General features: G+C 42.2%; 1 long non-coding RNA gene across 4 annotated transcripts in view; it reads right to left on the bottom strand.

The window, feature by feature from the left end:
• LOC110222153 (uncharacterized) overlaps positions 1-17,894 on the bottom strand; it is a 47,433-nt gene that overhangs the window by 19,444 nt on the left and 10,095 nt on the right. For 2 of the 4 annotated variants that reach the window (XR_013486817.1, XR_002328292.2), the window contains exons 3-7: positions 17,598-17,765; positions 11,460-12,279; positions 7,048-7,212; positions 6,033-6,127; positions 5,031-5,181 (exon numbers count right to left, since the gene is read on the bottom strand). This is a non-coding gene — a long non-coding RNA (uncharacterized LOC110222153). Of the gene's footprint in view, positions 1-5,030; positions 5,182-6,032; positions 6,131-7,047; positions 7,213-11,459; positions 12,280-17,597; positions 17,766-17,894 lie in introns of all 4 variants that reach the window. The other 2 variants (XR_013486818.1, XR_013486819.1) reach the window with 2 other exon arrangements.

Here is a 17,894-nt window from a genome sequence, read left to right as displayed (position 1 = left end):
CTTCCTGAGGCTGGTCATATCTCTTTAGATGAATGGCTTCATGCTGTAGAGCTTCTGGAATTGGGCTAAGGGTGGCTGGTGCAAAGGGTGTGACTTGCGGGCAGTCAGTCCCCTTCTCCCATCTCCTAGAGAGGCAGCAAATAATTGAAAACTGGCTATACCCCCTCTAAAAGGTTGTTGACCCCATTCCTGGCACAAAGTCTCTCTCCAACAATCACTATAGGATGCTTTTAGGGGAGGCCTTGATTTTCCCTTCAAAGGCAGTGCAGTTACTTTGCAGAGGTAATGGGTCCATCAATGTGGAACGCTGCATATATTGTCAAAATTTTTGTCAATGTACTGATTGGTTTTGCTGAAATTTTCTCTTCTTCATTTTCTTTTTTAAAAATCCTGTTAACAGTAATAGCTGCTGAAAATTTCTTTTCTTTGTTTTCTTTTTTTAAAAATCCTATTAAAAATAATAGCTAGCATTTACTTACCAACTTTAAGATTTACAGAGTACGTATATATGTTACCATATTTGATCATTTTTAAGGGATGACTCTCTGAGAGGGAGAGAAGGAGAGGGCTAATGAAACAAGGGGAAATCTTAGAGACATAAGAAAAATTAATAAAATGGTTTTTTTAAAGTGTGATTTAGTAGAAAGAATGCCAGATTTAGAGTCAGAGGTCCTGTGTTCAAATCCCAGCTCTGACAATTATTTGGGTAAGTCACTTCATCTCTCTTGGTCTTAGTTTTAGGAGTTATAGTAGACCGGGTCATATCTAAGCCTCTTTCCAAGAAGCATCATGATACAATGGAAAGAACATTGTTTTTGTAATCATAAGGACTGGGTTCAAATCTTGGTTCTGCTACTACCCACATGACTTTGGACAAATCACTTCATCTTTCTGGGGTTCAGTTTCCTCATCTGTAAAATGTGGGGATTTGGATTACATGGCTTCTAAGGTCCCTTTTAACTTGAAACCTATGACCTTAGACATTAAAAGCTGTAAGGGAGAGCCTTTGAGGTTACTTAGTCCAATTATCTTATCAGAGAGAGGAGGAAACAGAATCCCAGGAAGATGAAGTAATTCAGCCCAGGTGAAGTAAATAGCTAGTATCTGAAGTGGGGATTTGAATGCAGGGCCTCTGATTACCTATCCATCACTCTGCTACACCATGTTATACTACTAGTCTCTGAATGTTACACATCTCTCCCCATAAATCCTTAGCTTCTATAAACAGCCCATTACTAATCTGTCATAAGCAACCATTTATCAAGGGCCAGTGGTGTAGAAAGCCCTGTCCTAAGTGCTGAAGGAGAAACGAATTAAAATAAGATGTGATTCATTCCCCCAGTACTTCTACCCAATAGAGCACTAGAAAAATAGTTACTAGCCTTCTGGCAAGTGTGAGAAAGAAGAAGGCTGGGACGTGAAAGGTTAGCAAGATAAGGGCATCCTAGCACTGTGTGCGATACATGGCTGGTTCTTGAGTGATGGGACTATTTTTAATCAGGCACAGATGCCCCAGTTCCTGTCTAAGGGAGGGAGCAGGGGACAGATACAAAGCTGCCTTATTTCTATTGTTTATTATTTCATTGGCCATCTAAGCAGATGGACACTCTGGGTATTCTTCTCCTTGGTTTCTTCTTTGATGTTTTTCATTTTGTGATGCCTTTTTGCTGGTTACTTCAGAAGTGACTTTCCCATGAACAAGGAGCAGGGTCTGGGAGAAGAAAGGACTGACCAGTGACAATGAGCAAGGGCATGGTGTGGTGATGGTGGCAGGGGAACACGGAATAAATATTAAATCCTGCTCCATCAGCAGTGGGAGCAGATCCAAAAAACCACTTAGCCTCATAAATTGCTCACTTATCACCCCTGTAGTGAGTTTGCTCCAAACTGCTCGGAGAATGAGTGCCACTAATCAAATATGGCGGGGCTGTCCCTGGAAGGAGGCCAGGCCAGACCCAGCAGGAGCCTGCACTGCTCCTGGATCCATTAGCTTTTATCCCATCCAATGTTTTAGTGTTGGGTTTGTGTTTGATTTCAAAATCCAGACAGTTAGGTCATTATTGTCTAAATTGCAGCTTTTAATTAGCTGATGGGATGAAATGAAAAGCCAGAGTGGAATGAATGTGCCTAACTTTTGATTTGGCATTTACAATTAGTAGTGTCTTTAAAAGATTAGTTTAGGGGTGTTACCCCCTCCTTTTTAATCCTCAAATTATATCCTGTGGGATGGAAAAAGGAAGGATGGATGGAAAATAGAAAGAAAGAAGAAAGAAAGGAAGAGAGAGAATGGGAAGAAGGAAGGAAAAGAGAAGAAGGAAGGGAGGGGGAGAAAAAAGAAAAAAGGAAGGAAGGAAAAGAGAGAAAGAAAGAAAAAAGGAAGGGAGAGAAAGGAATGAAAGGAGAAGAAAAAGAAAGAAACAAAGAAACTGAGACAATAGCTAAAGTAATGTTGAAGATTGCAAAGTTTATCCACAAAAAAAATCAGCTTTTTTATATCATAATAAAACCTAGGAGGTGATAAGATCCATTCAAAATTAATTACAGATGCATAAAATGTATGGGAGTTAATCTCCCAAAGCATACTCAATCCCTTTATAGATAACACTAGAAAATAATCCTTGAAGATAAGAGAACAGCTCAAATAGCTGAAGGAATATTTACTGCTTGTTGCTGGGCCAGGCCAATATAGTAAAAAATGAAAATACTTACTGAAGTTACCATATAGACTTCATGCTATATCAATCAAGGTATCAAAGGAATACTTTACCAAGCTAGACAAAATGATTTTTAAAATTCATTTGCAGGAACAAAGGATCTAGAATATCAAATGAAACAATGAAAAAAGGTAGGAATGAAGGGAAAATAGCAGTTCCAGACTTCAAACTACATTAGAAATCAGCAATCATCAAAACTGTTTCGTACTGAATAAGAATTGGAAAAGAATCTTGCTCAATGAATAGACTAGACAAGGAAGATTCAGAAATAGTTGATCTCAGTAACCCAGGACCTGATATACATAAATTGCTTAGGGAAAAAAAACTCCCTATTTGATAAGAAATGCTAGGAAAATTAGAGGTTTAGTTGAACATCTTCCACCATCTTCCACAATCAATCTGAAGTGTATGTGTGAAATGAATATTGAAGATCACGGCATAAAAAATTAGAAAAGCAACAGATCATATTTCTTTTGCTCAGTCATTTCAATAATGTCTGACTCTTCATGAACCCATTTGGTAGGTTTTTGGTTTTTTTGTTTTTGGGGGGGTTTTTTTTTGCAAAGATAATGGAGTGGTTTGCCATTTCTTCTCCAGCTCATTTTGTTCAGTCATTTTTCAGTCATGTCCAACTCTTCATGACCCCATTTGGGGTTTTCTTGGCAAAGACACTGAAGTGGCTTGCCATTTCCTTTTCCAGCTCATTTTATGTATGAGGAAAGTGAGGCAAACAGGGTTAACTTACTTGCCATGGGTCACACAGTAAGTGTTTGAGGCCAGATTTTAACTCTGCTCTTCTTGATTCTAGAGCACTGAGCCACCTAGCTACCCTATTTCTTTTTCTGTTTCTTTTTCTACTTCTTTCTCTTAAAAAAAAAGTTAAGAAATTGGCTTGTTATAGGGTTATTCTTACTGGCGATTCTTCACAAAAGGTTTAAAAGAGAAACTGAGGCAGAGAGAAACATAGTGGCTTGGTCAGGATGACATAGTGGGTGGGTGGTGAAATCAGAATTAGAAATGAGAGGAGTTAGCCAGGCTACTGACTTAATCTGGGAATTCCATACTTGAAAAGAGTAAAGAATATCAATGATCAAGATAGGCCTTCCAAAGGGACTTCCCAGCTGGCCAGAAATCTTGGGTTCAAGTCCTTCTGGACTCACCATCTGCCCTTTGGGAGAGACACCAGAGGATTGATACTGTCTTTTACCTGGCACTTTCCGCCTTGCCCTTCCTAAATGCTCTACTAGGCTTTCTTCAGTAGCACATCTCAGGCAGGGGGCATGTTTCATTTTGGGTCCAGCAGGGGGAGCCCCATAACACTATTTTCCACAGTCTTAGAGAACTTGCATTGAGCTATTCACCCACTCCTGACACCTCCCCCCCACCCCACCCCTGCCTCGACACACGCACATATCTCCCAAGCTTCGAAATAAATAACTCCCTGTATTCATCTTGACAGGCAGCTTGGCGTAGCAGAAATACTGATAAATATGGACGAATATGATAAATACTTATTGATAAAAGTGACGAATATGGCACTTTCAAATCCCAGCTCTGCCCCTTATTACCTACACTGTTGTTCAGTCACGTCAGACTGACTCTTCGTGACTGCATTTGCTGTTTTCTTGGTGAAGTTCCTGGAGCGGTTTGCCATTACCTTCTCCAGCTCATTTTACAGATGAGGCAAACAAGGTTGAGTGACTTACCCAGGGTCACACAGCTAGTAAAAGTCTGAGGCCAGATTTGAACTCAGAAAGATGAGTCTTCTTGATTCCAGGCCCACCACTCTTATCCACTGAACCACCTAGATGCCTTTATTACCTATGTGACCTCAAAAGTAAGTCATTCTCCCTGCCCCCTTCTCCCACCGTGAGCCTCAGTTTTCTCATCTGTGAAATGAGGGGGTTGGATTAGATAGTCTCTGAGGTACCTTCCAGCTTTAGGGCCATTATACTATAAGTCACTTCACTTGCCTGAGCCTCAGTTTCCTATCTTCTCAAACAAGGAGGCTGGGGTAGATGGCCTCTGAGGTCCTTTCTAGCTCTATGAGTCAATGGTCCTCTGATCCTGAGTCATGTAACCATTTTAAGCCTCAGTTTCCTCATCTGAAAAATAAGAGGGTTAGACTAGAGGGCCCTTGAGGGCTCTTCCAGCTCTGGCTCAAGGAAAATGTCTTAGATCCATGTTGCCTTTGTTGAGGCAGCAAGGTATAATTCCTGGCTTTGACCTTTGCAGGCTATACAACAATAGGCAATACTTCACTCTGAATCTTAGCTCTCTGATTCCCTCCCACCCCCCATAAAATGGGATACTAACACCTGTACTCCCTGCCTCCTTTTGGAGAAAGCACTTTTGTTGTCAATGAGCTGCTGATGGTATATGTGGACCCGGGTTCAAATTCCAGCTCTGCCATTGGCTACCTGTATAACTTGGAGGACTTCGTGTCTCTGGGCCTCATCTTCCTCATCTGTAAAATGAAGGGGTTGGATTAGATGACTCTAACATTAATTGCTTCCAGTTTTAAATCTCTGATCCTGAACCTTGAACTAATATGGTGTGAAGTATTAGATTGACAGTTGACCTGGACTGAGTCTCCGCCTATTGAAATAAGGGCTGGCAAGGCCCCACCCTGGTCTATGTGTCTTGCTATGAGGTCACCTACATAGAGCTCTTCATCAAGCTCAGAACTTATTTACGTGCAAACTCTTGCTGCTATCCCTACATAAAAAATCACCCCAGTACGGTGGACAAAGACACCCAACCTGAGAAAGAAGTTCAGTTCTTCTCAGCCCTTTACTCATGTTATTTCCACCGCCTCCAACCCTAACCACTCTGCTTCCCAATGCTTCCCTAACCCAAGCCTTGAAGGATGCTTGAAGACCTAAGGGACCCTCTAAATCCTTCTCTGAGGAGTTTCCCTTATTATTCTAAGTCACTGGCTTTCTCTCATGCCTGATATGCCCTCCCTCCTCACCTCAGCCTCCTGGCTTCCCTCACATCCCACCTTCTCCGGAAGACCTTCCCTGCTTCTCCCCCAGCTGCTCTGGGATCATCTTCCATCTACTCTGCATATAGCTTGTATAGATACAGTTGTTTGCATGTTATCTACCCCCATTAGACTGTCAACTCTTGAGGTTGGGGACCAATCTTCTGCTTTTCTTTGTATCCCCAGCACTTAGCTAGGTACCTAGAACATTTGTTGTTGTTATTGTTGTTGTTTGGGGTTTTCTTAGCAAAGATACTGAAGCGGTTTGCCATTTCCTTCTCTAGCTCATTTTACAGATGAGGAACTGAGACAAACAGGGTTAAGTGACTTACGTAGAAAGTGTCCAAGGCAGGATTTGAACTGGTGAAGATGAGTCTTCTGGACTCCAGGTCCAGTGCTCTATGCACTATGGCGCCACCTAGCTGTCCTACTTGGAACGTAGAAAACATGAGTAAATACCTGTTGGCCAACTTTGATCACTTTCTCTTTGTTGCTGTCTCTGTTTGTGTCTGTCTCTCCCCACCTCCAACACTTAAGATCATAGAATATTAGAGATGATCAAATCCAACCCCATTTGACAGAGGTGCAAACTGAGGTCTAGAGAGGTTGTAACTATCCCAAGATCAAACAGCCTATACTGTTGTTTGATGCTTTCATTTCTGCATGACTTATTTCCTCCACTAGATTACAAACTCCTTCAGGGATTATACTTGTGTCTTATACTTAATGTCACTTCCCATAATGCCCAGCGTGGCGTTGGGTACAAAACAGAGGGAGAAGAGTTATGGGTTTGGAATCAACAGACCTCGGTTGCAGAACCAGCTCTATCCCTTAACCCTGGGATGATGGGCAAATCCTATCATCTTCAGGCCTTGACTTAGAGTCAGGTGACATTGGCTTGAGTCCCAGCTCTGCCATTTCCTAATGGTGTGGCCCTGTAGGGCATTCCACCTGTCCTAGCCCCAGATTCCTTATCAGGCAAATAGAGTTAATGACCACTTGCATTGATCTCCCAGGTATACAGTCAGGAAACCGTAAGATGCTAAAGACAAGATGTTTTTTTGAATAGAATGCTACAGAAAAGTGAAGCATTGCTGATTATTCAATGAATAATTATGGAGTGGAGAGGCTGTAGTGGAGAGAGAGGGTCTCAAAATCAGGAAAACATGGGTTCAAGTCCTAATATGTACTGGCTATATGACTCTGGGTTGAGAGTCATTTACCTTCTCAGTAACTCAGGCAATTCTCTAAGATGGTGGAGGGATTTTCTTTACTGGGAGTCCCTGTACCAATAAAACACAAGTCTGGTGGTAAAAACAAAACAAAACAAAACAACACCCCACATACCAAGCTTACTGGGTAGATGGTTAGGATCTTTATCGATGAAAGAAGAGCCACATCGAAAAGACAGTGGATCCATTCTTTTAAAAATATGGTCTCTTTTATTTTTATATCACCTTCATTTCCCGGCATATCTTCTTCAACACTCCCCAACCCAGAGAAGAATCCCTTCTAACAAAGGATAAAGGGGGAAGAGGAGGCAGGTCAGTAAAACTAACATGCGAATCGAGTCAGACTTAGACAGCATTGCACGCCCACAGTTGTCCACCTCTACAAAGAGTGGAGGGGGAAGGGGTCACCAGATTGACCCACCCAGTCCTGATCCTCTGCTGTTTCAGTTTCACAAAGGCCACAACTGCTGAACAAAGACATGTGCCTCCTCTCCCCCTATCCCAGAAGCCCTAGATTCCTGCCTTTGTCTACCTAGTATCACATCTCTTTAAAGCATTTATGCATTTCAGGGAACAACAAGGAAATGGCCCACTAATAACTAACACATTGTCCTAAAAGGGTGTTTGTGAGTGTGTGTGCGCCAGCGCTAAGAATGTGGATGCACTCAGCCCCCATCACTCAGCCCTGCCCCCACCCCCACCCCCTCTCTTTCATCTGTCTTTTTCCAGATCATATTTATTACACACACACAAGTCAAGGAGAGTTGAATCTGTCCCGCTGGGGACAGAAGCAGAAGAAGTCTTTTTTCATAACAAGCCCCAGAAACTGGAATTGTTTTCTGATGAGCAAACGGCAAATTCTATCAGAGATTAGCTAGTGGGGATGAGAGGGAGAGGGAGGGGGAGAGATTCTTAATAGCCTGAAGCAACCAGATTCATCTTCCAAGCTGCATTAGGAAAAAGGGAGATACACTATTAGATACTTGCTTGGTGGTCTAGCGTTTTCTGCCTACATGGGAAGAGGATTGTAGGATTAAAAGATGGGGTAGGAATAGGATTTGACCCTCCTTCCTCCCCCCCCAAAAAATTTTGAATTAAACATGTAATTTAAGGAAAATCAAAATATCTTAGAAGCACCAAATAAAAGTCATAAGACCGTGCTGGCTACAGCTGTGGGCAATGGTGCAAAACAAATTCTCTCTCTGCCAAGCCTCCTCTGGGAGGATGCATTTGTTTAAAAAACACCCTCCCCCCTCTCTGCCTCTATTCCAGACACCCCCTATTAAACCCACTCGGCTTGCCCCCAGTACATATTCTTCAATGAGGGAGAAACCATGGCTTTTAATATTTGATCCTGACTGTACTTGGCTGACCCTCCCGACCTGCTTTCAACATACCATGCACTTTGAGTTGGAATATAGCAGGAAATGCAATGCCTCCAGAGTCAGAGGACCTGAATTCAAATCCTTCTACTTACTACTTGTGTGACTTGAGCAAATCATTTAATCTTTCCTGGGCCTCAGTTTCCTCATCTGTAAAATGAGGGAGGCTGGACTCAATGGCCTCTGGGGTTCCTTCCAGATCTAAATCTATGGTTTTATGGCTTGAAGGTGTCCTGGAACTCTGATCAGGAAGAGGGTCCATCTATAACCTGGGCCTCTACCCAAATGAATTGGCCTCCCTCTAACAGAAGCTCTGGGCCATTAAGGATGGAATGTTAAGAACCCTGCCTCTGAGGGAAAAATACGGGGGTGAGAAAATGTGAACAACCCAGAAATAACAGCGAAGCACTTGGGGGCTATAAATACATCACAATTACACAAGTAACTATAGAGAACACCCACCTCATAGCCACATGCAAGTCAATGCCTCCTTCTTTGTATCACAGGTGAATAAGGACCTGCATTTTCATTCCACATCAAGAGACCCAGACTGGGAGAGACAGAAAGAAAGAAGAGACAGAGACAGAGAAAGCTGGGGAAAGAGAGAGACAGAGACAGAGAGACAGAGAGAATCTTACCCTGAAGTCCTAGTTAACAGGGCAAGACCAAAGAAATGAACAAACAGTCAACAAAGCACCGAACGTGCTTTGCTAAGTCCTCTTCCAGCTCTGCCAACAGTTCCTCCACCTTTGGTTTGTTTTCCTTCTTTCTTTCTTTCTTTTTCTTTTCTTTTCTTTAATATGACTGCCCCCAAGGACTTGGGGGCAACTGAGATGGAGAAAGAGAAAGATGGAGGAGGGAAGCGGGAGATGAATGAGTGGGAGTGGGAGAGAAGGTAAGAGGAAGAGAAAGAGTAATAGAGAGCTGGCCTGGGAGTCAGGAAAACCTGGCTTGAGTCCTGCTCTGATTCATATCAGCTATGTACTCTCAGAGAAGTCATTCATCCTCTCATTGCCTGAGACAACTCTATAAGAATTTAAGTTACAGAGAAGTCAGCAAATATTTGTCAAGTACCTACTGTGTGCCAGGCACTAGGCTAGAATCTGGGGATACAAAGAATTATGAAAACACAATCCCTGCCCTCAAGGAGCTCACAATCGAATGGAGGTGATACATGCAAACAAGATGTATGTGGCATAGATTGGAAATAAGCTCAGAGGGAAGGTACCAGCCTTACCACTCCCACCAAGGGGGATGCAGAAAGACTTCTTAGAAGAGGAGCACTTCCCACTGAGACTTGGAAGCAGCCTGGGAAAGCTAGGAGGCAGAGGGCACTCTGAACATGGGGGAGTGCCCAGGAAAATGCACCAAACTGGGAGATGGAGGGTGAAAAACAGCCAGAAGCCCCATGTCAGTGGGCTGCAGTAGAGGTGGAAGGGAGTAAGGTACAATAAGAGTGGAAAGGAAGGAAGTGTCCAGACTGTCAAGGGCTTTAAAAGCCAAATTGATGATTTTTATAGTGGATCATGGAAGTAATAGGGAACCACTGGAGTTCAATGAATGGGGGTGTGGATGACATGATGCTTCAGGAAGATCGATTTGACAGTTGAGTGGAGGATGACCTGGAGGAGAAAGGGACTTGAGAGAAAGTGACCAGTCCAGGTGAAGGTGATGGGGGCTTGCACCAGATGGTGGCAGTGTCAGAGGAGCGAAGGGGGACATATGTAGGAGATATCACAAAGGTAAAAATCAATAAAACTTGGAAGGATGACATGTGGGTTATGAGCCTGAGGGCCTGGGATGATAGTGGTACCCTTGAAAGAACAGTGATAGCAAAGTTAGAAAGAGGGGAGAGCTTGGGGAAAAGATAACAAGGTGAGTTCTGGACGTGTTGAATTTCAAATATCCATGGGACATACAGTCTGAGAAGTACAAGAGGCAATTGGAGATTTGAGAGTGGAGGTTAGGGATGGAGGAGATACTGGACTGTGAAGGTAGAGGGTTTTACCCCTTATGCCAATGAAATCACAGGTCTAATTCCTTTCCCAACATTATCTATCTATCTATCCATCCATGCATCTTTCATCCATTTGTCCATCCATCCATCCATCTATCCCTTTTTCTGTTTCTCTATCTCTTTCTCTTTATCCATCCATCCTCTATCTCTATCTCTTTATGTATCTCTGTCTCTTGATTTATCAGCTCTAATGTACATGTATTATGTGAACACATACACACACATAGTAGTGTAATTACAGTTCTGTTGATTTCACTCTGCATTCTTTTGTGTGGATTGATCAGTCTATGAGCATTTATTAAGCACTTAACTTCCAGGTACTATGCTATAATCACTGGAGATGCAGAGACAAAAGTAAATCAGTCTCCTCCCTCAAGGAGCTCATATCCTCATAAGAAAGTCCTTCCATACTACCTTGCATGTTTCATACTCATCATTTTTAACACCAGAAGCTTCTACTGCATTAAAACATGAAGGATCTATAATTTCATCAGCATAAGGACCTCCTTTTGTCAGTGGGGCCAGCCTGATGGCACAATGGATAGAATGTTAGGGCTGAAGTCAGGAAGACCTGAGTTCAAATTTGGCTTCAAACAATAGTTGTGTGACGTTGGCAAGTCATTTAACCTCTACCTCAGTTTCCTTATCTGCAGAATGGGGATCATAATAGCACCTACCTCCTAGGATTATTGTAGGGATCAAATGAGATATTTTTTAAGTGCTTAGCTCAGTGCCTGGCACATAGTAGGTGCTGTATAAATCTTAGCTATTATTGTTGTTGTTACTGATTCCAACCTTTTCTACAAAGTCCTGAGTAAGTCACGCCTAGAGCATTTCCTGAGGCTGAGAGAGGTTGGCAGGACTTGATCCTATCTGCTCTATAAGCCCAGTATTCTATCTATTCACTATATCAAGGCTGCTTCTCTTCCATTAACACATCACAATTTATCCCACATTCTTCAGTCCTTGAATTGGTTGCTTCTAATTCTTTGTTACTGCAAACTGAACAGCTGTGAATCTTGTTGTACAGATGGGGAACTTTCCCTCCCCCTTTTGTAATGCTTTTAGGATCAGGTTGTAGTAGCAAAATCATCAGGTTAAAAGGGGCTGATTAGTTTCATGACTTACGACATATTGCTGTTGTGTTCCACGGTGTTGGCACTAATATGCAGTTCCACCAATAGTGTATCAGTGCACTTGCTTGTTCGTTATGGTTCATAAATGGTTTTTCAGGTGACGTTATTTCCCTTAAACTCTTTTCTTTGTGCTTACATCACATGCCTATAGTCTCCCAAGAATGGCTTCTTCCAAACACAGTCCTGCTGTCACACTGCATCGAAATGTGCACAGAGTTTGTGTGGCATACAGCTGGCAGTGTGGTACTCAGTGTGATCACCAACCAACAAAGCAGAATTGAATGACAATGTGGGCAAATACAGTCTGCTCTGTGCCAAGATGGAAGGCCTGAATAGGAGTTCCTTTCTTTTTCTTTTTGTTTCTTCATTTCTTTTTTTTAAATTTACTTTTACCTTTCAACATTCACTTCCATAAGCTTTTGAATTTTAAATTTTCTCACCCTCCCTCCCCACCTCCCTCCCCAAAATGGCATGCAACCTGATATAGGCTCTACATATACATTCCTATTAAACATGTTTTCACATGAGTCATGTTGTAAAGAAGAGTTAGAACCAATAGGAGGAACCACAAGAAAGAAGAAACAAAACAAAACAGAAGGAAAAAAAGAGCAAATAGTATGCTTCGATCTGCATTCAAACTCCATAGTTCTTTCTCTGGCTGTGGATAGCATTTTCCATCATGAAATTTTCAGAGATGTCTTAGATTCTTGCATTGCTGAGGAGAGCTAAGTCTATCAAAGTTAGTCATTGCACAGTGTGGCTGTTACTGTGTACAACATTCTCCTGGTTCTGCTTACTTCAGGAGATCCTTTCTGACAGAAGGGAGAAGAATATTGGTATTATGTATAGTTTCCAGAGTGAACACCCACAGCATTCCACCCAAACCCACCAGTTAAATGACATAGAGAGATATCCATACTAGTGGCACAGTGGATAGAACACTGGGCTTAAAATTAGGAAGACTCATCTTCCTGAGTTCAAATCTGGCCTCAGACATGTACTAACCATGTGACCCTGAGCAAGTCACTTAACTTGTTTGCCTCAGTTCTTCATCTGTAAAATGAGCTGGAGAAGGAAATGGCAAACCAATCCAGTGTCTTTGAAAAGAAAACCACAAATGGGGTCACAGACAATTGAAAACAATTGAACAACAAAAAGGATGTCATCCATCTGAGGGACTCCCAGGATGGAAACTCTCTCCACCAATGCAGATTGGCAATTCAATTCATCAGTAACTTAAGAGTCTTCATGAAATGCTTGGGATAAACTGTCAGAGTTAGTTGATGTGTTGGTTAATTTTACTAAACTGCTTCCCTAGCTCAGATTCCTTAAGAACCTAGCCAATAGCTCACAAATGTTCAGATTCCTTCAGAGTCTGGCCAATGTGGCAGATCTTTAACAAATCTTATCTCTGGCTGAAAGAAGGCTTTGGTAGAATTCTTTCAGGCAGGACCTGTGTCTCTTGCCCTTGATATTTTGGGGTCCCAGCACCCTCAAACCTCTAGACCTCAATGTTCCCTGACCGGGAAGAACTGCCTAATCTCAAGCTCTTCTTCAGCCAAGACTGGAAGGTTTGTCTCCTCCAGGGTCTGAACCATCAAATTCCAGAAGATTGCTACCAACCTCTGACTGAGTCCAAGGTTTTCTAGCCCACTGGACCTAAAGTCTGACCCCTTGAATGGGACCCAGAGAGGCAGATACAGCTCTGTGCCCCTTGCCAGCAGGAAGAAGTTTTAGAAGCCAAGACCTTCACTCTTTACACCCAAAAGAATTTGGGTCCCATTTGTCTGAGAGATTCTCCTTGAATTCTCCCACTTGATCAACGAGGTCTCTGGCATTCGCCTGAGGCTATAATCCTATCAACTGGCCTTTCATTATCACCTAGGCCCAATCTCCCAATTCTCAGTTACCCTTAACCTAGCCCAGCCTTCCATTGTCTATTACCTCCCCATGGCCCCTGGCTACTTTCCACCCTTGACCCTATCAAGACCCCACTCTCAACCTCCCAGTCACTCCCATCAAGATCCTTCCTAGATCTCTCCCACAGTCTTTCAGTATACAAGGTCCACCTTGTCTCCATTAAGGTGCTCAGATTCCTTAAGAACATAGCCAATAGGTCACAAATGTTCAGATTCCTTAAAAGTCTGGCCAATACGGCAGATCTTTAATAAACCTTGTCTCTGGCTGAAAAAAAAAACAACAAACTGTGTCTCCCCACCCCCCACCTTTCTTTCTTTATTCTCTGTTACAAGGCATGACTTGCTGGGCTGAGGAGGGAGGAAGGATATATTGATAAATGATGTTAATATGAAAACAAAAGATATCAATAATTTAAAAGGGATGACTGGGGGCATTAAGAAGTTAACCCTGGATTATACAGCCAGTAAGAGCTGAAGGCAAAACTCGAACTCAGGTCTTCCTGACTCCAAGCCTAGCCTTGTGGGATCACAGATTTGGAGCTAGAAGGGACCTTGGACTCTGGCTAGTCCAAGAATCATAATATAAGAAAGTATAAAATCCACCGAGTTAATTAATCAATTACCTCTTACTGTAAATAGCAAAACGTCAAACCCTGACACCTCTATGGGGTGAGAACAATGAAAAGTCTATTTCTAAGTCCTTGAAAGCCATTGGATGAATTGGAGTGACACCACAGAGGAAGTGCTAGCATTGGTTGAAGAGACTCAAGTACTTCTTGTGGGTTTTGTATAAAACAGCACACCACTTCAGACCCTAGTGATTCAACTTGAAGCTTAGCCAGTAAAGGCTTTTCAGCCAAGTCCCTAAGGAGGAATTGCTTCCAGAAGAGGGGAAGAGCTTGGCCTGGGGCTCAGCCTCCTCTCCCTGCCTCCAAGCTGTGGGTGAAGGATGCCTTTGGGAACTTCAGAGGATGGGAAGACTTGGACTTTTCATGGACATCTTAGTAATATCCCCAGGCCAGCAATGGCTGCTGGTAGTGTCTGCATTAGGGGCTGAGGATAGACTGGGCTTGATGAGGAAAGGCAGATTCTAGGCTCTCTAAGGAGCCCTATAGAAAGTCCACACCATACCCAGGAGGAGCAGATTAGAGACTCCAGCCAAGGGCCTTCTAGGAACTAAGAAGTAACCTTTTGCTACATGTATTCTCTACCCTCTGTATATACTGATGGGAGGGTTTGGCAGAGATGTCTTGTACCAGCTTTACTACTATTTAAATACTCACATCTCAAAGCTGATTGAGTCTGATGGCCTAATTGATATCCATCTATAATTAGGAAGAGAAGCAAAGTGGGAGAGGGAGCTTGTGAACTATAATCTCTCAGCTCCTCAGCATTAACACTAGAGCCCTGAAAGGGCAATAGAATCTGGCCAATGTGAGCCTGAGTTGGGAGAATAATCCCAGACTACAATAAGGTACAATGAGGTCACAGATATGGAACTAGAAGACTTCAGAAGTCCCCTTCCCCATTTTAAATTTGAAAAACTGAGGCCCACAGAAGTTACATGATATATGCCTGAGGTCACACAGGGAGTATTCAAGCCTGGGTCCCTGGCATCAAATTTAGCTCTCTTTCCACTGTCACTCATTGCCTTTTTTTTTTCTTCCAGTGAAGGCAATTGGGGTTAAGTGACTTGCCCAGAATCACACAGCTAGTGAGTATTATGTGTCTGTGGCCGGATTTGAACTTAGGTCCTCCTGACTTCAGGGCCAGTGCTCTATCCACTGCACCACCTAGATGCCCCCACTCATTTCCTCTTGATGGAATATATAACATTATTATCAGTCACAGCAAATTCATCTGTAGACAACAAGCAAAGTATAAGACAGGGTAGAGTCTGGGGGAGAGGGGATGTCCTTGGAGTCTTTTTGTATCCCAGAGGGCAAAGGAGTCCTGGGTTGGTCACTCTGTATTTGGCTGTCCTGGGTGGAGGGCCATATCCAAGGTTAGGGAGCTAAGAGGAAGTCAGAGTCAAATCAGCGAAGGAAGGCTCCTTGATCTTGAGCCTGCCAGCCCCCTATCATTCAGACCCTCTACCCTTCTTCATTTTAAACTTGTTCCAAGGAAAAGTTGTATGATGTATCATTTTCACCTGAAGTGATTTTCCTCTCCCTGGGGTATTTTCATTTTAAGGTTTGTAAATCACACTAAGAATTTCTTACTATTGGAATCCTAGCAAAAGACTTCACCTAGGAGAGTTCCCTAATGGGGCACTGACCCATCTTTGAGACATTAGGCCCTAAAGTCTTAACTCTAATTTACAGAAAGACTTAGTCTCTTGTTAAAAGAATTTAAAGCATTACCCAGAAGTGCAGAGAGGGTGAATATGTTTGAGGGAGGAATGATAGTCCAAGAAAGGAGCCATTCCCTAAATTAGATCTTGTAAAGCACCTCTCCCAATTCTTAGGGTACAAACAGTGATTGCTGGGAGAGAGGGAGCTGTCTCAGAGAAAAATGTCTATGAAAGGGAAAATTTTGGCCTGAGCTAAGGTTGTTCTAAGATCACCCCTGCTCACACACACAAAAAAGGAAAAGTGAAAGTGAGTTGAAAATGGACTTTTAATATATATACATGCTTATATGAAAATAGAATATGAAAAATTTTTAAATGAAACTAAATACTCTGTGATGAATAACTAAGTCTTGGACATGACAAAATATTTGTTCTTCCCTTTATCACAGAGGTGGAGAAGACTAGGGGGTGTAGAATGTAACATGTACTATCAGACATGGTGGAGGAGTTTAGTTATACTGAATATTTTTTTCTCTCTCCATCTAATAATAATAGTGATAATATTTAACATTTATATAGCACCTACTATGTGCCAGGAACTATGCTAAGTGCTTTGTAATTATTGTCTCATTTAATCCTCACAACAACCCTAGGAGGTAGGTGCTATTGCTATCCCCATTTTACAGATGAGGAAAGTGAGCTAAAGAGAGGTTAAGTAATTTGTCCACAGTCACATAGCTAGTAACTGTCAGAGAGTAGTTTTGAACTCAGGTCTTCCTGACTCCAGGCCCAGTGCTCTATCCACTGTGCCACCTAGCCTTTGACCCAGCAAAAATAACACTACTAGGTCTGTATTCCAAAGAGAGCAAAGAAAAGGGAAAGCACCTACATATGTACCAAAAAAAAATTTATAGTAGCTCTTTTTGCAGTGGCAAAGGATTGGAAATTGAGGGGTTTATGAATGTGATGGAATATTATTATTCTATAAGAAATGACAGCTAAGTGGCACAGTGGATAGAGTACCCAGCCTGGAGTCATCTTCCGCAGCCCTTCAGATACTAGCTGTGTGACTCTGGAAAAGTCACTTATCCCTGTTTGCCTCAGTTTTCTCATCTGTAAAATGAGCTGGAGAAGGAAATGGCAATCCACTCCAGTGGAAAACCTCAAATGGGGTCATAAAGAGTCTGACAGGACTGAACAACAACATATAAGAAATGACAAGGGGGACAGTTTCAGAAAAACCTAGGAAGACTTCTATGAACTGACACGAAGTGAAGTGAGTAGAACCAGAAGAACATTGTACATAGTAACAGCAATATTGTACAACGATTAACTGTAAAAGATTTAGCTACTCGGATCAAAACAATGATCCAAGACAATTCCAAAGGACCCATGATGAAAAATGCTATCTACCTCCAGATAAGAGAGCTGATGAACTTTGAATGCAGACTGAAGCAGACTTTTTTCACTTTATATTTTTCTTGCTTTGTTTTTTTTCCAACATAGCTAACATGGAAATATGTTTTGTATGATTCTACGTGTATAATTGATATTATTTGGCTTGCCTTTTCAATGGATGGGGAGGGGGAAGGAAAGAATTTGGAACTCAAAATTAAAAAAATGTTAAAAATAGAAAACAACACTCTACCTTCATCAGAGTTCTCTGAGCCAAATTTTTACTAATTTGATATAGAAGAAATTTAGAGTGTTCAGATAAAACAACAACAACAAAGAATGGCTTCCTGGGGAGCAGGGAAGGCCCTATTTGGAAATAAAGGTGATATAAAATTAAAAGACCAATTATATACTAAGGGGGAAAAAACAAGCTTTTTAAAAATGCAAGGGAAATGATGTAGAGTGGAAAGAGTACTTACTGTATTTTGATATCTGATGACGTAGATTGAAATGTGCTACTTACCACTCATGTGATCTTAGATAAGTCATTTCCATTTCCTGAGCCTTTCAGGATGATAGACTGCAAAGGACCCTCAAAGTCATTTGAGTCCAGTCCTCAGCCCTTTATAGAGGAAGAAACTGAGTCCCAGAGAGGTTGTGCCTTGCCTGGGGCCATGTGGCTTTCAAGTGTCTGAAGCAGAAAAAAACAAACATGCACATCAGACTTTTTTTTTTAGGCAGTTGGGGTTAAGTGACTTGCCCAAGGTCACACACACTGAGGTCAGATTTAAACCTGGGTCCTCTTGATTCCAGGTTTGGT

This window comes from Phascolarctos cinereus, unplaced genomic scaffold, assembly GCF_003287225.1.
Source record: "Phascolarctos cinereus isolate Bilbo 61053 unplaced genomic scaffold, phaCin_HiC Scaffold_5;HRSCAF=322, whole genome shotgun sequence".
Classification (NCBI taxonomy): Eukaryota; Metazoa; Chordata; class Mammalia; order Diprotodontia; family Phascolarctidae; genus Phascolarctos; species Phascolarctos cinereus.
The sequence above is the reverse complement of the archived record's forward strand: the minus strand, read 5'-3'. Positions and strand labels throughout refer to the sequence as shown.